The sequence below is a fragment of the Somniosus microcephalus genome, unplaced genomic scaffold (genome assembly GCF_052327205.1).
Source record: "Somniosus microcephalus isolate GS21.2 unplaced genomic scaffold, FLI_Smic_1.0 unresolved_chr7, whole genome shotgun sequence".
NCBI lineage: Eukaryota > Metazoa > Chordata > Chondrichthyes > Squaliformes > Somniosidae > Somniosus > Somniosus microcephalus.
The window spans coordinates 2,635,401-2,650,003 of NW_028225185.1; the positions used below are offsets into that span (position 1 = coordinate 2,635,401).

Genomic DNA, 14,603 nt, shown 5'->3' on the forward strand with positions numbered 1-14,603 from the left:
CCTGGTGGGACCACACTCGCACTCACCACCTCCCCGTCCCTGGTGGGACCACATTCGCACTCACCACCTCCCCGTCCCTGGTGGGACCACACTCGCACTCACCACCTGCCCGTCCCTGGTGGGACCACACTCGCACTCACCACCTCCCCGTCCCTGGTGGGACCACACTCGCACTCACCACCTCCCCGTCCCTGGTGGGACCACACTCGCACTCACCACCTCCCCGTCCCTGGTGGGACCACACTCGCACTCACCACCTGCCCGTCCCTGGTGGGACCACACTCCCACTCACCACCTCCCCGGCTCTGCTAGTATTTGTGTCTCAGTTGCTCAGTAACCTGAATCACAAACACTCGGACAGATTTTGCAATTAACGCCTGCCTGTGTCTGAGCAAATCGCAAGCAGTGTACACGCAACCGAACACTTGGAGCATGGCATTAACCCTTCACTGCCAGAGGGGTCCGTGACTTAAAGGGGAATCATCAAGGTACAGTCATTCGCACCAAGGATTTGATAAAGTCCCGGTTAAATTGCAGCTTTCTATAATGACTCATTTATAAATCTCTTGCTCATATTCCACGCTCACACCCTTCCAATATTGCTCCCTCTATTATTTCCCGCTGTGGTCACTCAGCTGGGCAGTCTCAGTGAGCTGTGGATCCAGGGAACTGGAGAGATCTTCCCTTCTCTTCGAATAGGGGCCGTGGGATCTTTTACATTCAACTGAGAGAGCAGGATGGGCCTCGGTTTAATGTCTCATCCAAAAGACAAACCCGTCCGACAGTGCAGAGCTCCCTCAGTACTGCCCCTCCGACAGTGCGGCGCTCCCTCAGTGCTGCCCCTCCGACAGTGCGGCGCTCCCTCAGTACTGCCCCTCCGACAGTGCGGCGCTCCCACAGTACTGCCCCTCCGACAGCGCAGCGCTCCTTCAGTATGCAGCGCTCCCTCAGTACTGCCCCTCCAGCAGTGCAGCACTCTCTCAGTACTGCCCCACCGACAGTGCGGCGCTCCCTCAGTACTGCCCCTCCGACAATGCGGCACTCCCTCAGTACTGCCCCTCCGACAGTGCGGCGCTCCCTCAGTACTGCCCCTCCGACAGTGCGGCGCTCCCTCAGTACTGCCCCACCGACAGTGCGGCGCTCCCTCAGTACTGCCCCTCCGACAATGCGGCACTCCCTCAGTACTGCCCCTCCGACAGTGCAGCGCTCCCTCAGTACTGCCCCTCCGACAGCGCTGCGCTCCCTCAGTACTACCCCTCCGACAGAGCGGCGCTCCCTCAGTACTGCCCCTCCGACAGTGCGGCTCTCCCTCAGTACTGCCCCTCCGACAGTGCAGCGCTCCCTCAGTACTGCCCCTCCGACAGTGCAGCACTCCCTCAGTACTGCCCCTCCGACAGTGCGGCGCTCCCTCAGTACTGCCCCTCCAACAGTGCAGCAGTCCCTCAGTACTGCCCCACCGACAGTGCGGCGCTCCCTCAGTACTGCCCCTCCAACAGTGCAGCAGCCCCTCAGTACTGCCCCTCCGACAGTGCGGCGCTCCCTCAGTACTGCCCCTCTGACAGTGCGGCGCTCCCTCAGTACTGCCCCTCCGACAGTGCGGCGCTCCCTCAGCACTGCCCCTCCGACAGTGCGGCGCTCCCTCAGTACTGCCCCCCCGACAGTACGGCGCTCCCTCAGTACCGCCCCTCCGACAGTGCGGCGCTCCCTCAGTACCGCCCCTCCGACAGTGCGGCGCTCCCTCAGTACCGCCCCTCCGACAGTGCGGCGCTCCCTCAGTACCGCCCCTCCGACAGTGCGGCGCTCCCTCAGTACTGCCCCTCCGACAGTGCGGCGCTCCCTCAGTACTGCCCCTCCGACAGTGCGGCGCTCCCTCAGTACTGCCCCTCCGACAGTGCGGCGCTCCCTCAGTACTGCCCCTCCGACAGTGCGGCGCTCCCTCAGTGCTGCCCCTCCGACAGTGCGGCGCTCCCTCAGTACTGCCCCTCCGACAGTGCGGCGCTCCCTCAGTACTGCCCCTCCGACAGTGCGGCGCTCCCTCAGCACTGCCCCTCCGACAGTGCGGCGCTCCCTCAGTACTGCCCCCCCGACAGTGCGGCGCTCCCTCAGTACCGCCCCTCCGACAGTGCGGCGCTCCCTCAGTACCGCCCCTCCGACAGTGCGGCGCTCCCTCAGTACCGCCCCTCCGACAGTGCGGCGCTCCCTCAGTACCGCCCCTCCGACAGTGCGGCGCTCCCTCAGTACTGCCCCTCCGACAGTGCGGCGCTCCCTCAGTACTAACCCTCCGACAGTGCGGCGCTCCCTCAGTACTGCCCCTCCGACAGTGCGGAGCTCCCTCAGTACTGCCCCTCCGACAGTGCGGCGCTCCCTCAGTACCGCCCCTCCGACAGTGCGGAGCTCCCTCAGTACCGCCCCTCCGACAGTGCGGCGCTCCCTCAGTACTGCCCCTCTGACAGTGCGCGCTCCCTCAGTACCGCCCCTCCCACAGTGCGGCGCTCCCTCAGTACTGCCCCTCCGACAGTGCGGCGCTCCCTCAGTACTGCCCCTCCGACAGTGTGGCGCTCCCTCAGTACTGCCCCTCCGACAGTGCGGAGCTCCCTCAGTACCGCCCCTCCGACAGTGCGGCGCTCCCTCAGTACTGCCCCTCCGACAGTGCGGCGCTCCCTCAGTACTGCCCCTCCGACAGTGCGGCGCTCCCTCAGTATTGGCCCCTCCGACAGTGCGGCGCTCCCTCAGTACTGCCCCTCCGACAGTGCGGCGCTCCCTCAGTATTGCCCCTCCGACAGTGCGGCGCTCCCTCAGTACCGCCCCTCCGACAATGCGGCGCTCCCTCAGTACCGCCCCTCCGACAGTGCGGCGCTCCCTCAGTACCGCCCCTCCGACAGTGCGGCGCTCCCTCAGTACCGCCCCTCCGACAGTGCGGCGCTCCCTCAGTACTGCCCCTCCGACAGTGCGGCGCTCCCTCAGTACCGCCCCTCCGACAGTGCGGCGCTCCCTCAGTATTGCCCCTCCGACAGTGCGGCGCCCCCTCAGTACTGCCCCTCCGACAGTACGGCGCTCCCTCAGTACTGCCCCTCCGACAGTGCGGCGCTCCCTCAGTACTGCCCCTCCGACAGTGCGGCGCTCCCTCAGTACTGCCCCTCCCACAGTGCGGCGCTCCCTCAGTACTGCCCCTCCGACAGTGTGGTGCTCCCTCAGTATTGCCCCTCCGACAGTGCGGCGCCCCCTCAGTACTGCCCCTCCGACAGTGCGGCGCTCCCTCAGTACTGCCCCTCCGACAGTGCGGCGCTCCCTCAGTACTGCCCCTCCGACAGTGCAGCACTCCCTCAGTACCGCCCCTCCGACAGTGCGGCGCTCCCTCAGTTCTGCACTGGGAGTGTCAGCCTAGATTTTGTGCTCAAGTCTCTGGAGTGGGACTCGAACCCACGACCCTTCTGACTCGGGGGAGAGTGATAACCACTGAGCCATGGCTGACAGTCAATTAGTGCAGAATAAAACATGAAATCTATTGTCAAAAAAGAGTTTTATTAAAAATGTTTCATATATCATGGAAAAAAAATACAAGGAATCAGTAGTAGCTGTGAGGGTGTGTTTTAGTAATAACCGGGACAGACACCATGACTCTTCCCCAGGTTACTCCACATCCACAGACAAACAGCCCAGGCAGAGGCTGCATTTGCCACGTCACACTCCCAGTGGCCGCTGATTCCAGTTTCTGCGGTGAGTTCCAAAGGCTGCGAATACGCAATCTGCTGCTGTGATCCGGTTAAAGACGAACGCAGCCCCTGTTTAAACAAGCTTCTATATCAAGGTCCAGGGTCCAGAACCGCGTGTTACTAACAAACTCGGACAGCTCGAGGAACTGGCAATGTCTCTCTGGCGCTGGGCGTCTCTACTGGGGCTGGAGGGGTCCTCGCAGGGGTCCCCTGGGGGGCATGGGTAGCCGCCCCCCTCCACGTGGCGGCATGAGCGGGCCCCGGGTGAACCCGAAGTGGGGCGGACGAGGGGGGCCGTTGAAGCCGGGCGGGGGCATCGGAGGGGGTGGTCCACGCATTCCATGTGGGGGGGGACCTAAACCGGAGAGAGAAAAGGGCGTTAGATAGAGCGGCGACTGCACCACCCCCCCCCCCCACCCGTCACCCCCTCACTCCTCCCCCCATCACCCCCTCCCCCGTCACCCCTCCCCTCCCACCACCCCCTCGCCTCCCCGCCCCCGCCCGTCACAGCCCGTCACCCCCCTCCCCTCGCCTCCCCGCCCGCCACCCTTCCCCGTCACAGCCCGCCACCCCCTCCCCTCACCCCTCGTCACCCCTCCCACCGCCAAGATAAAAGTGTCTGCTCCCCCCGACCCCGCCACACACCCACCCCACCCCACCTCCACACACCCCAACCCCCACCCCACACACAATCACACACCCCACCGCACACACACCCCCACACACACTGAACCCCCCACACCCCAAACGGATTGTAAAAGCTTCTATCGGTATGTGAAAAGGAAAAGACTGGCGAAGGTAAATGTAGGTCCTTTACAGTCAGAGACGGGAGAATTTATAATGGGGAATGAGGAAATGGCAGAGAAATTAAATAAATACTTTGTTTCTGTCTTCACGGAGGAAGACACAAAAACCCCCCCAGAAATACGAGAAAACCAAGGGTGTGGCGAGAATGAGGAACTTAAAGAAATGATTATTAGTAAAAAAACAGTGCTAGCAAAAGTAATGGGACTAAAAGTCGATAAATCCCAAGGACTGGATGATCTACATCCTCGGGTTTTGAAAGAGGTGGCCATTGGGATAGTGGACGCATTGGTTGTCATCTTCCAAAATTCTATAGATTCTGGAACGGTTCCTGCAGATTGGAGGATAGCAAATGTAACCCCGCTATTTAAGAAAGGAGGGAGAGAGAAAACGGGGAACTACAGACCTGTTAGCCTCACATCAGTAGTTGGGAAAATGCTGGGATCTATTATAAAGGATGCAATAACTGGGCACTTAGAAACTAATAGTAAGATTGGGCAGAGTCAACATGGAATTATGAAAGGGAAATCCTGTTTAACAAACCATTGGAGTTCTTTGAGGATGTAACTAGTGGAGTAGACAAAGGGGAACTGATAGATGTGGTGTATTTGGATTTTCAGAAGGTCTTCGATAAGGTCCCACCCAAGAGGTTGGTGAACAAAATTAGGGCACATGGAATTGGGGGTAATATACTAGCATGGATTGAGAATTGGTTAACAGACAGAAAACAAAGAGTAGGGATAAACGGGTCTTTTTCAGGATGGCAGGCTGTGACTAGTGGGGTACTGCAAGGATCGGTGCTTGGGCCCCAGCTATTCACAATCTAGATCAATGATTTGGATGAGGGGACTAAATGTAATATTTCTAAATTTGCTGATGACACAAAGCTAGGTGGCAGTGTCAGTTGTGAAGAGGATGTGAAGAGGCTTCAAGGGGATCTCGACAGGCACAGTGAGTGGGCGAGAACATGGCAGATGGAATATAATGTGGATAAATGTGAAGTTATCCACTTTGGTAGAAAAAACAGAAAGGCAGAGTATTTCCTAAATGGTGAAAGATTGGGGAATGCAGATGCTCAAAGGGACCTGGGTGTCCTTGTACATGAGTCACTGAAAGTGAATGTGCAGGTGCAGCAAGCCATTAGGAAGGCAAACGGTATGCTGGCCTTCATTACAAGAGGCTTTGAGTACAGGAGTAAAGAAGTCTTACTCCAATTATACAGGGCCTTGGTGAGACCACACCTGGAGTACTGTGAACAATTGTGGTCTCCTTACCTAAGGAAGGATATACTTGCTGTAGAGGGAGTGCAACGAAGGTTCACGGGATTGATTCCTGGGATGGCGGGACTGTCGTATGAGAAGAGATTGAGTAAACTAGGCCTGTATTCTCTTGAATTCAGAAGAATGAGAGGGGATCTCATTGAAGCATTGAAAATTATTACAGGGCTTGATAGGGTGGATGCTGGGAGAATGTTTCCCTTGGCTGGGGAGTCTAGAACCAGGGGCCACAGCCTCAGGATAAAGGGTCGGCCATTCAGGACTGAGATGAGAAGGAATTTCTTCACACAGAGGGTGGTGAATCTTTGGAATTCTCTACCCTAGAGGGCTGTGGAGGCTCAGTCGTTGAGTATATTCAAAACAGAAGTCGATAGATTTCTGACTAGTAAGGACATCAAGGGATATGGGGATAGGGCCGGTGAATGGAGTTGAGGCAGAAGATCAGCCATGATCTCACTGAATGGCGGAGCAGGCTTGAGGGGCCGAATGGCCGACTCCTGCTCCTATTTCTTATGTTCACACACACTGACCCTCCCCACACACTGACCCTCCCCACACACTGACCCTCCCCACACACTGACCCTCCCCACACACTGGCCCTCCCCACACACTGACCCTCCCCACACACTGACCCTCCCCACACACTGAACCCCACCCCACACACTGACCCTCCCCACACACTGACCCTCCCCACACACTGACCCTCCCCACACACTGACCCTCCCCACACACTGACCCACCCCACACACTGACCCTCCCACACACTGACCCTCCCCACACACTGACCCTCCCCACACACTGACCCTCCCCACACACTGACCCTCACCACACACTGACCCACCCCACACTGACCCTCCCCACACACTGACCCTCCCCACACACTGACCCTCCCCACACACTGAACCCCACCCCACACACTGAACCCCACCCCACACACTGAACCCCACCCCACACACTGACCCTCCCCACACACTGACCCTCCCCACACACTGACCCTCCCCACACACTGACCCTCACCACACACTGACCCTCACCACACACTGACACTCCCCACACACTGACCCTCCCCACACACTGACCCCTCCCCACACACTGACCCTCTCCCCACACACTGACCCTCCCCACACACTGACCCTCACCACACACTGAACCTCCCCACACACTGACCCTCTCCCCACACACTGACCCCCCCCACACACTGACCCTCCCCACACACTGACCCTCCCCACACACTGACCCTCCCCACACACTGAACCCCACCCCACACACTGACCCTCCCCACACACTGACCCTCACCACACACTGACCCTCACCACACACTGACCCACCCCACACAATGACCCTCCCCACACACTGACCCTCACCACACACTGACCCTCCCCACACACTGACCCTCCCCACACACTGACCCTCCCCACACACTGACCCTCACCACACACTGACCCTCCCCACACACTGACCCTCCCCACACACTGACCCTCCCCACACACTGAACCTCCCCACACACTGACCCTCACCACACACTGACCCTCACCACACACTGACCCTCACCCCACACACTGACCCTCCCCACACACTGACCCTCCCCACACACTGACCCTCCCACACACTGAACCCCACACCACACACTGAACCCCACCCCACACACTGACCCTCCCCACACACTGAACCCCACCCCACACACTGACCCTCCCCACACACTGAACCCCACCCCACACACTGACCCCTCCCCACACACTGACCCTCCCCACACACTGACCCTCCCCACACACTGACCCACCCCACACACTGACCCTCCCCACACACTGACCCTCACCACACACTGAACCCCACCCCACACACTGACCCACCCACACACTGACCCTCCCCACACACTGACCCTCCCCACACACTGACCCTCCCCACACACTGACCCTCCCCACACACTGACCCTCCCCACACACTGACCCTCCCCACACACTGAACCTCCCCACACTGAACCCCACCCCACACACTGAACCTCCCCACACACTGACCCTCCCCACACACTGAACCCCACCCCACACACTGACCCTCCCCACACACTGACCCTCCCCACACACTGACCCTCCCCACACACTGAACCCCACCCCACACACTGACCCTCCCCACACACTGAACCCCACCCCACACTGACCCTCCCCACACACTGACCCTCCCCACACACTGACCCTCCCCACACACTGACCATCACCCCACACACTGACCCTCCCCACACACTGACCCTCCCCACACTGACCCTCCCCACACACTGGCCCTCCCCACACACTGACCCTCCCCACACACTGACCCTCACCACACACTGACCCTCCCCACACACTGACCCACCCCACACACTGACCCTCCCCACACACTGACCCTCCCCACACACTGACCCACCGCACACACTGACCCTCCCCACACACTGACCCTCCCCACACTGACCCTCCCCACACACTGACCCTCCCCACACTGACCCTCCCCACACACTGACCCTCCCCACACACTGACCTTCCCCACACACTGACCCTCCCCACACACTGACCCTCCCCACACACTGACCCTCCCCACACACTGACCCACCGCACACACTGACCCTCCCCACACACTGACCCTCCCCACACTGACCCTCCCCACACACTGACCCTCCCCACACTGACCCTCCCCACACACTGACCCTCCCCACACACTGACCTTCCCCACACACTGACCCTCCCCACACACTGACCCTCCCCACACACTGACCCTCCCCACACACTGACCCTCACCACACACTGACCCTCCCCACACAATGACCCTCCCCACACACTGACCCTCCCCACACTGAACCCCACCCCACACACTGAACCCCACCCCACACACTGAACCCCACCCCACACACTGACCCTCCCCACACACTGACCCTCCCACACACTGACCCTCCCCACACACTGACCCTCCCACACACTGACCCTCCCCACACACTGACCCTCCCACACACTGACCCACCCCACACACTGACCCTCCCACACACTGACCCTCCCCACACACTGACCCTCCCCACACACTGACCCTCACCACACACTGACCCACCCCACACACTGACCCTCCCCACACACTGACCCTCCCCACACACTGAACCCCACCCCACACACTGAACCCCACCCCACACACTGAACCCCACCCCACACACTGACCCTCCCCACACACTGACCCTCTCCACACACTGACCCGCCCCACACACTGACCCTCCCCACACACTGACCCTCCCCACACACTGAACCCCACCCCACACACTGACCCTCCCCACACACTGACCCTCACCACACACTGACCCTCACCACACACTGACCCTCACCACACACTGACCCTCACCACACACTGACCCACCCCACACAATGACCCTCCCCACACACTGACCCTCCCCACACACTGACCCTCCCCACACACTGACCCTCACCACACACTGACCCTCCCCACACACTGACCCTCCCCACACACTGACCCTCCCCACACACTGACCCTCCCCACACACTGAACCTCCCCACACACTAACCCTCCCCACACACTGACCCTCCCCACACACTGACCCTCCCCACACACTGACCCTCCCCACACACTGACCCACCACACACTGAACCTCCCCACACACTGACCCTCCCCACACACTGAACCTCCCCACACACTGACCCTCCCCACACACTGACCCTCCCCACACACTGACCCTCCCACACACTGAACCCCACCCCACACACTGAACCCCTCCCCACACACTGACCCTCCCCACACACTGACCCTCCCCACACACTGACGCTCCCCACACACTGAACCCCACCCCACACACTGACCCTCCCCACACACTGACCCTCCCCACACACTGACCCTCCCCACACACTGACCCTCCCCACACACTGACCCTCCCCACACACTGACCCTCCCCACACACTGACACCCTCCCCACACACTGACCTCCCCACACACTGACCCTCCCCACACACTGACCCTCACCACACACTGAACCCCACCCCACACACTGACCCACCCCACACACTGACCCTCCCCACACACTGACCCCTCCCCACACACTGACCCTCCCCACACACTGACCCTCCCACACACTGACCCTCCCCACACACTGACCCTCCCCACACACTGAACCCCACCCCACACACTGACCCTCCCCACACACTGACCCTCCCCACACACTGACCCTCCCCACACACTGACCCTCCCCACACACTGACCCTCCCACACACTGACCCTCCCCACACACTGACCCTCCCCACACACTGACCCTCCCCACACACTGACCCTCCCACACTGACCCTCCCCACACACTGACCCTCCCCACACACTGACCCTCCCCACACACTGAACCCCACCCCACACACTGACCCTACCCACACACTGACCCTCCCCACACACTGACCCTCCCACACACACTGACCCTCCCCACACACTGACCCTCCCCACACACTGACCCTCCCCACACACTGACCCACTCCCACACACAGTGATCCTCCCCACACACTGACCCTCACCACACACTGACCCTCCCCACACACTGACCCTCCCCACACACTGACCCTCCCCACACACTGACCCTCCCCACACACTGACCCTCCCCACACACTGACCCTCCCCACACACTGACCCTCCCCACACACTGACCCTCCCCACACACTGACCCTCCCCACACACTGAACCCCACCCCACACACTGACCCTCCCCACACACTGACCCTCCCCACACACTGACCCTCCCCACACACTGACCCTCACCACACACTGACCCTCCCACACACTGACCCACCCACACACTGACCCTCCCCACACACTGACCCTCCCCACACACTGACCCTCCCACACACTGACCCACCCACACACTGACCCACCCCACACACTGACCCTCCCCACACACTGACCCCTCCCCACACGACTGACCCTCCCCACACACTGACCCTCCCCACACACTGACCCCACCCCACACACTGACCCTCCCACACACTGACCTCCCCACACACTGAACCCCCACACTGACCCTCCCCACACACTGACCCTCCCCACACACTGACCCTCCCCACACACTGACCCTCCGCACACACTGACCCTCCCCACACTTACCTCCCACCACACTGACCCTCCCACACACTGACCCCTCCCCACACACTGACCCCTCCCCACACACTGAACCCACCCCACACACTGACCCCTCCCCACACACTGACCCTCACCCCACACACTGACCCTCCCCCACACACTGACCCTCCCCCACACACTGACCCTCCACCACACTGACCCTCCCCACACACTGACCCTCCCCACACACTGACCCTCACCCACACACTGACCCTCCCCACACACTGAATCTCCCCCACACTGACCCTCCCCCACACACTGACCCTCACCACACACTGACCCTCCCCACACACTGACCCTCCCCACACACTGACCCTCACCCAAACACTGACCCTCCCCACACACTGACCCACCCCACACACTGACCCTCCCCACACACTGACCCTCACCCCACACATCCCCACACACTGACCCTCCCCACACACTGACCCTCCCCACACACTGAACCCCACCCCACACTGACCCTCCCCACACACTGACCCTCCCCACACACTGACCCTCCCCACACACTGACCATCACCCCACACACTGACCCTCCCCACACACTGACCCTCCCCACACACTGACCCTCCCCACACAATTTTTTTTTACAATTTAAATCGCTTTATTGGCATGATAAGTTACATCTTATGTTGCCAAAGCATCAAAATACATTTATGGTTTAGCACATAAACGCAGTTCTATTCATACAGTGTATAAACAGGTATATCCCTGAGTGTATAAATATACATTCGCATTGTTTATATATATTTTTTTCTTAGTTTACTGGTTGTCCCTCTGTTCATGGCAAGCTGTAACATAGTGCGCCGCCAGTGTTATACAGCTTCTCTCCTCTCCCAGTAGGAATGGGAGTTTTTGGTTGTCATTCAGATTTCTGAAATCAGGGCATATTTGTGAGAATTTTTGGTAGAAATTCTCCCTGATGCCCTGATATTTTCCACAAGCTGTGAGGAAGTGCATCTCTGTCTCCACCACTCCCTGACTGCAGTGAGAGCATATCCTGTCCTCTCTTGGCAGCCTGGTCTGCCTGTGTCTGCCTTTTTCGATCGCTAGGCTATGTTCGCTAAGTCTGTACCTTGTCAAGGTTCTTCTCAGTTTGTTATCCTTTACCATGGTCAGGTAATCAGCTATGTTGTATTGTCTGTTTAGGGCCAAGTAGCAATTGAGTTTGCTTTGGGTTTTTGTTGTTTCTGCCCAATATGTCAGATATTTTTCCTTTTGCTTAGCGACGATTGTGTTGGGTCGAATTCTTTGTGTTACCCTGTCACTGTCCTGGGGCTGGTTATTGTTAGTATTGTTAGTAGTTACTTCACTGAGTCCCAGGACTAATTGACTGAGGGTATTCTTCTTTATGGTCAGCTCTTGGCATTTCAGGGCGTCGTAGTGATAGCATTGGGGATTGCTCATTTGTAGGTGATTCCAAAATTTGGTGGCTCTTTTTTGGATAGTGATTATTAATGGATATTGGCCTAGTTCCGCCCTGCATGCATTGTTTACTGTTTTCCTTTGAGTCCGGAGGATACTTTTACAGAATTCTGCATGTAGGATCTCAATTGGGTGTTTGTCCCATTTTGCAAATTCTTGTTGAGTTAGCGGTCCCCATACCTCACTGCCATAGAGTGCAATTGGTTCAATTACTGATTTGAAAATTTTGAGCCAAATGCTAATTGGGATTTCTATTTGGATTGATTTTTTGATGGCATAGAAAGCCCTTCTTGCTTTCTCTTTCAGTTCATTCACAGCCAGTTTGAAGTTTCCCGTAGAACTGATTTTTAAGCCCAAGTATGTGTAGTTAGTGGTTTGTTCAATTTTGGTTGTTCCTACTGTGAAATTTATTTTGGGTCCCTGATGTTTGGATCTTTGCTGGAACACAAGGACTTTGGTTTTTTGGGGATTTATTGTCAGGGCCCAAGTCTGGCAGTACGACTCCAGCAGGTCCAGGTTTTGCTGTAGCCCCTCTTTAGTAGGTGACAGCAGAACCAGGTCGTCTGCATAGAGGAGGAATTTAACCTTGGATTCATATAGGGTGAGGCCGGGTGCTGTAGATTGTTCAAGTAGTTTTGCCAATCCATTTATGTAAATATTAAAGAGTGTCGGTGAGATTGGCGAGCCCTGCGTCACCCCCCGCCCCTGTGGGAAGTATTTTGTTTGTTTGTCTCCAATTTTAACTGCACATTTGTTGTTTGTATACATTGATTTAATTACATCATATGTTTTCCCTCCTACCCCACTTTCGATAAGTTTCAGGAATAAACCGTCATGCCAGATGGAGTCGAAAGCCTTCTGGAAATCTACAAAGCATGCGTAGATTTTGCTTTTGTTATTGTGAACGTGTTTGTCAATTAGGGTCTGTAGGGTGAAGATATGATCGGATGTTCTATAGTTTGGCAGGAATCCAATTTGGCTTTTACACACTGGCCCTCCCCACACACTGACCCTCCCCACACACTGACCCTCACCACACACTGACCCTCCCCACACACTGACCCACCCCACACACTGACCCTCCCCACACACTGACCCTCCCCACACACTGACCCTCACCACACACTGACCCTCCCCACACACTGACCCTCCCCACACTGACCCCTCCCCACACACTGACCCTCCCCACACTGACCCTCCCCACACACTGACCCTCCCCACACACTGACCTTCCCCACACACTGACCCTCCCCACACACTGACCCTCCCCACACACTGACCCTCACCACACACTGACCCTCCCCACACACTGACCCTCCCCACACACTGACCCTCCCCACAAACTGACCCTCACCCCACACACTGACCCTCCCCACACACTGACCCTCCCCACACACTGACCCTCACCACACACTGAACCCCACCCCACACACTGACCCACCCCACACACTGACCCTCCCCACACACTGACCCTCCCCACAAACTGACCCTCACCCCACACACTGACCCACCCCACACACTGACCCTCACCCCACACACTGACCCTCCCCACACACTGACCCTCCCCACACACTGACCCTCACACACACTGACCCTCCCCACACACTGACCCTCACCCCACACACTGACCCTCCCCACACACTGACCCTCCCCACACACTGACCCTCCCCACACACTGACCCTCCCCACACACTGACCCTCCCCACACACTGAACCCCACACACTGACCCTCCCCACACACTGACCCTCCCCACACACTGACCATCACCCCACACACTGACCCTCCCCACACACTGACCCTCCCCACACACTGACCCTCACCACACACTGACCCTCACCACACACTGACCCTCACCACACACTGACCCTCACCACACACTGACCCTCCCCACACACTGACCCTCCCCACACACTGACCATCACCCCACACACTGACCCTCCCCACACACTGACCCTCACCACACACTGACCCTCACCACACACTGACCCTCCCCACACACTGACCCTCACCACACACTGACCCTCACCACACACTGACCCTCCCCACACACTGACCCTCCCCACACACTGACCCTCCCCACACACTGAACCCCACCCCACACACTGAACCCCACCCCACACACTGACCCACCCCACACACTGACCCTCACCACACACTGACCCTCACCACACACTGACCCTCCCCACACACTGACCCTCACCCCACACACTGACCCTCCCCACACACTGACCCTCCCCACACACTGACCCTCCCCACACACTGACCCTCC

The 14,603-nt window shown here is 58.5% G+C and overlaps 1 long non-coding RNA gene across 1 annotated transcript in view; it reads right to left on the reverse strand.

The window, feature by feature from the left end:
• Positions 1-3,503: 3,503 nt before the first annotated feature.
• Positions 3,504-14,603, reverse strand: part of LOC147086377 (uncharacterized) — a 14,277-nt gene continuing 3,177 nt past the window's right edge. Inside the window, exon 2 of the long non-coding RNA XR_015075720.1 lies at positions 3,504-4,068. This is a non-coding gene — a long non-coding RNA (uncharacterized LOC147086377). The remainder of the gene's footprint in view (positions 4,069-14,603) is intronic.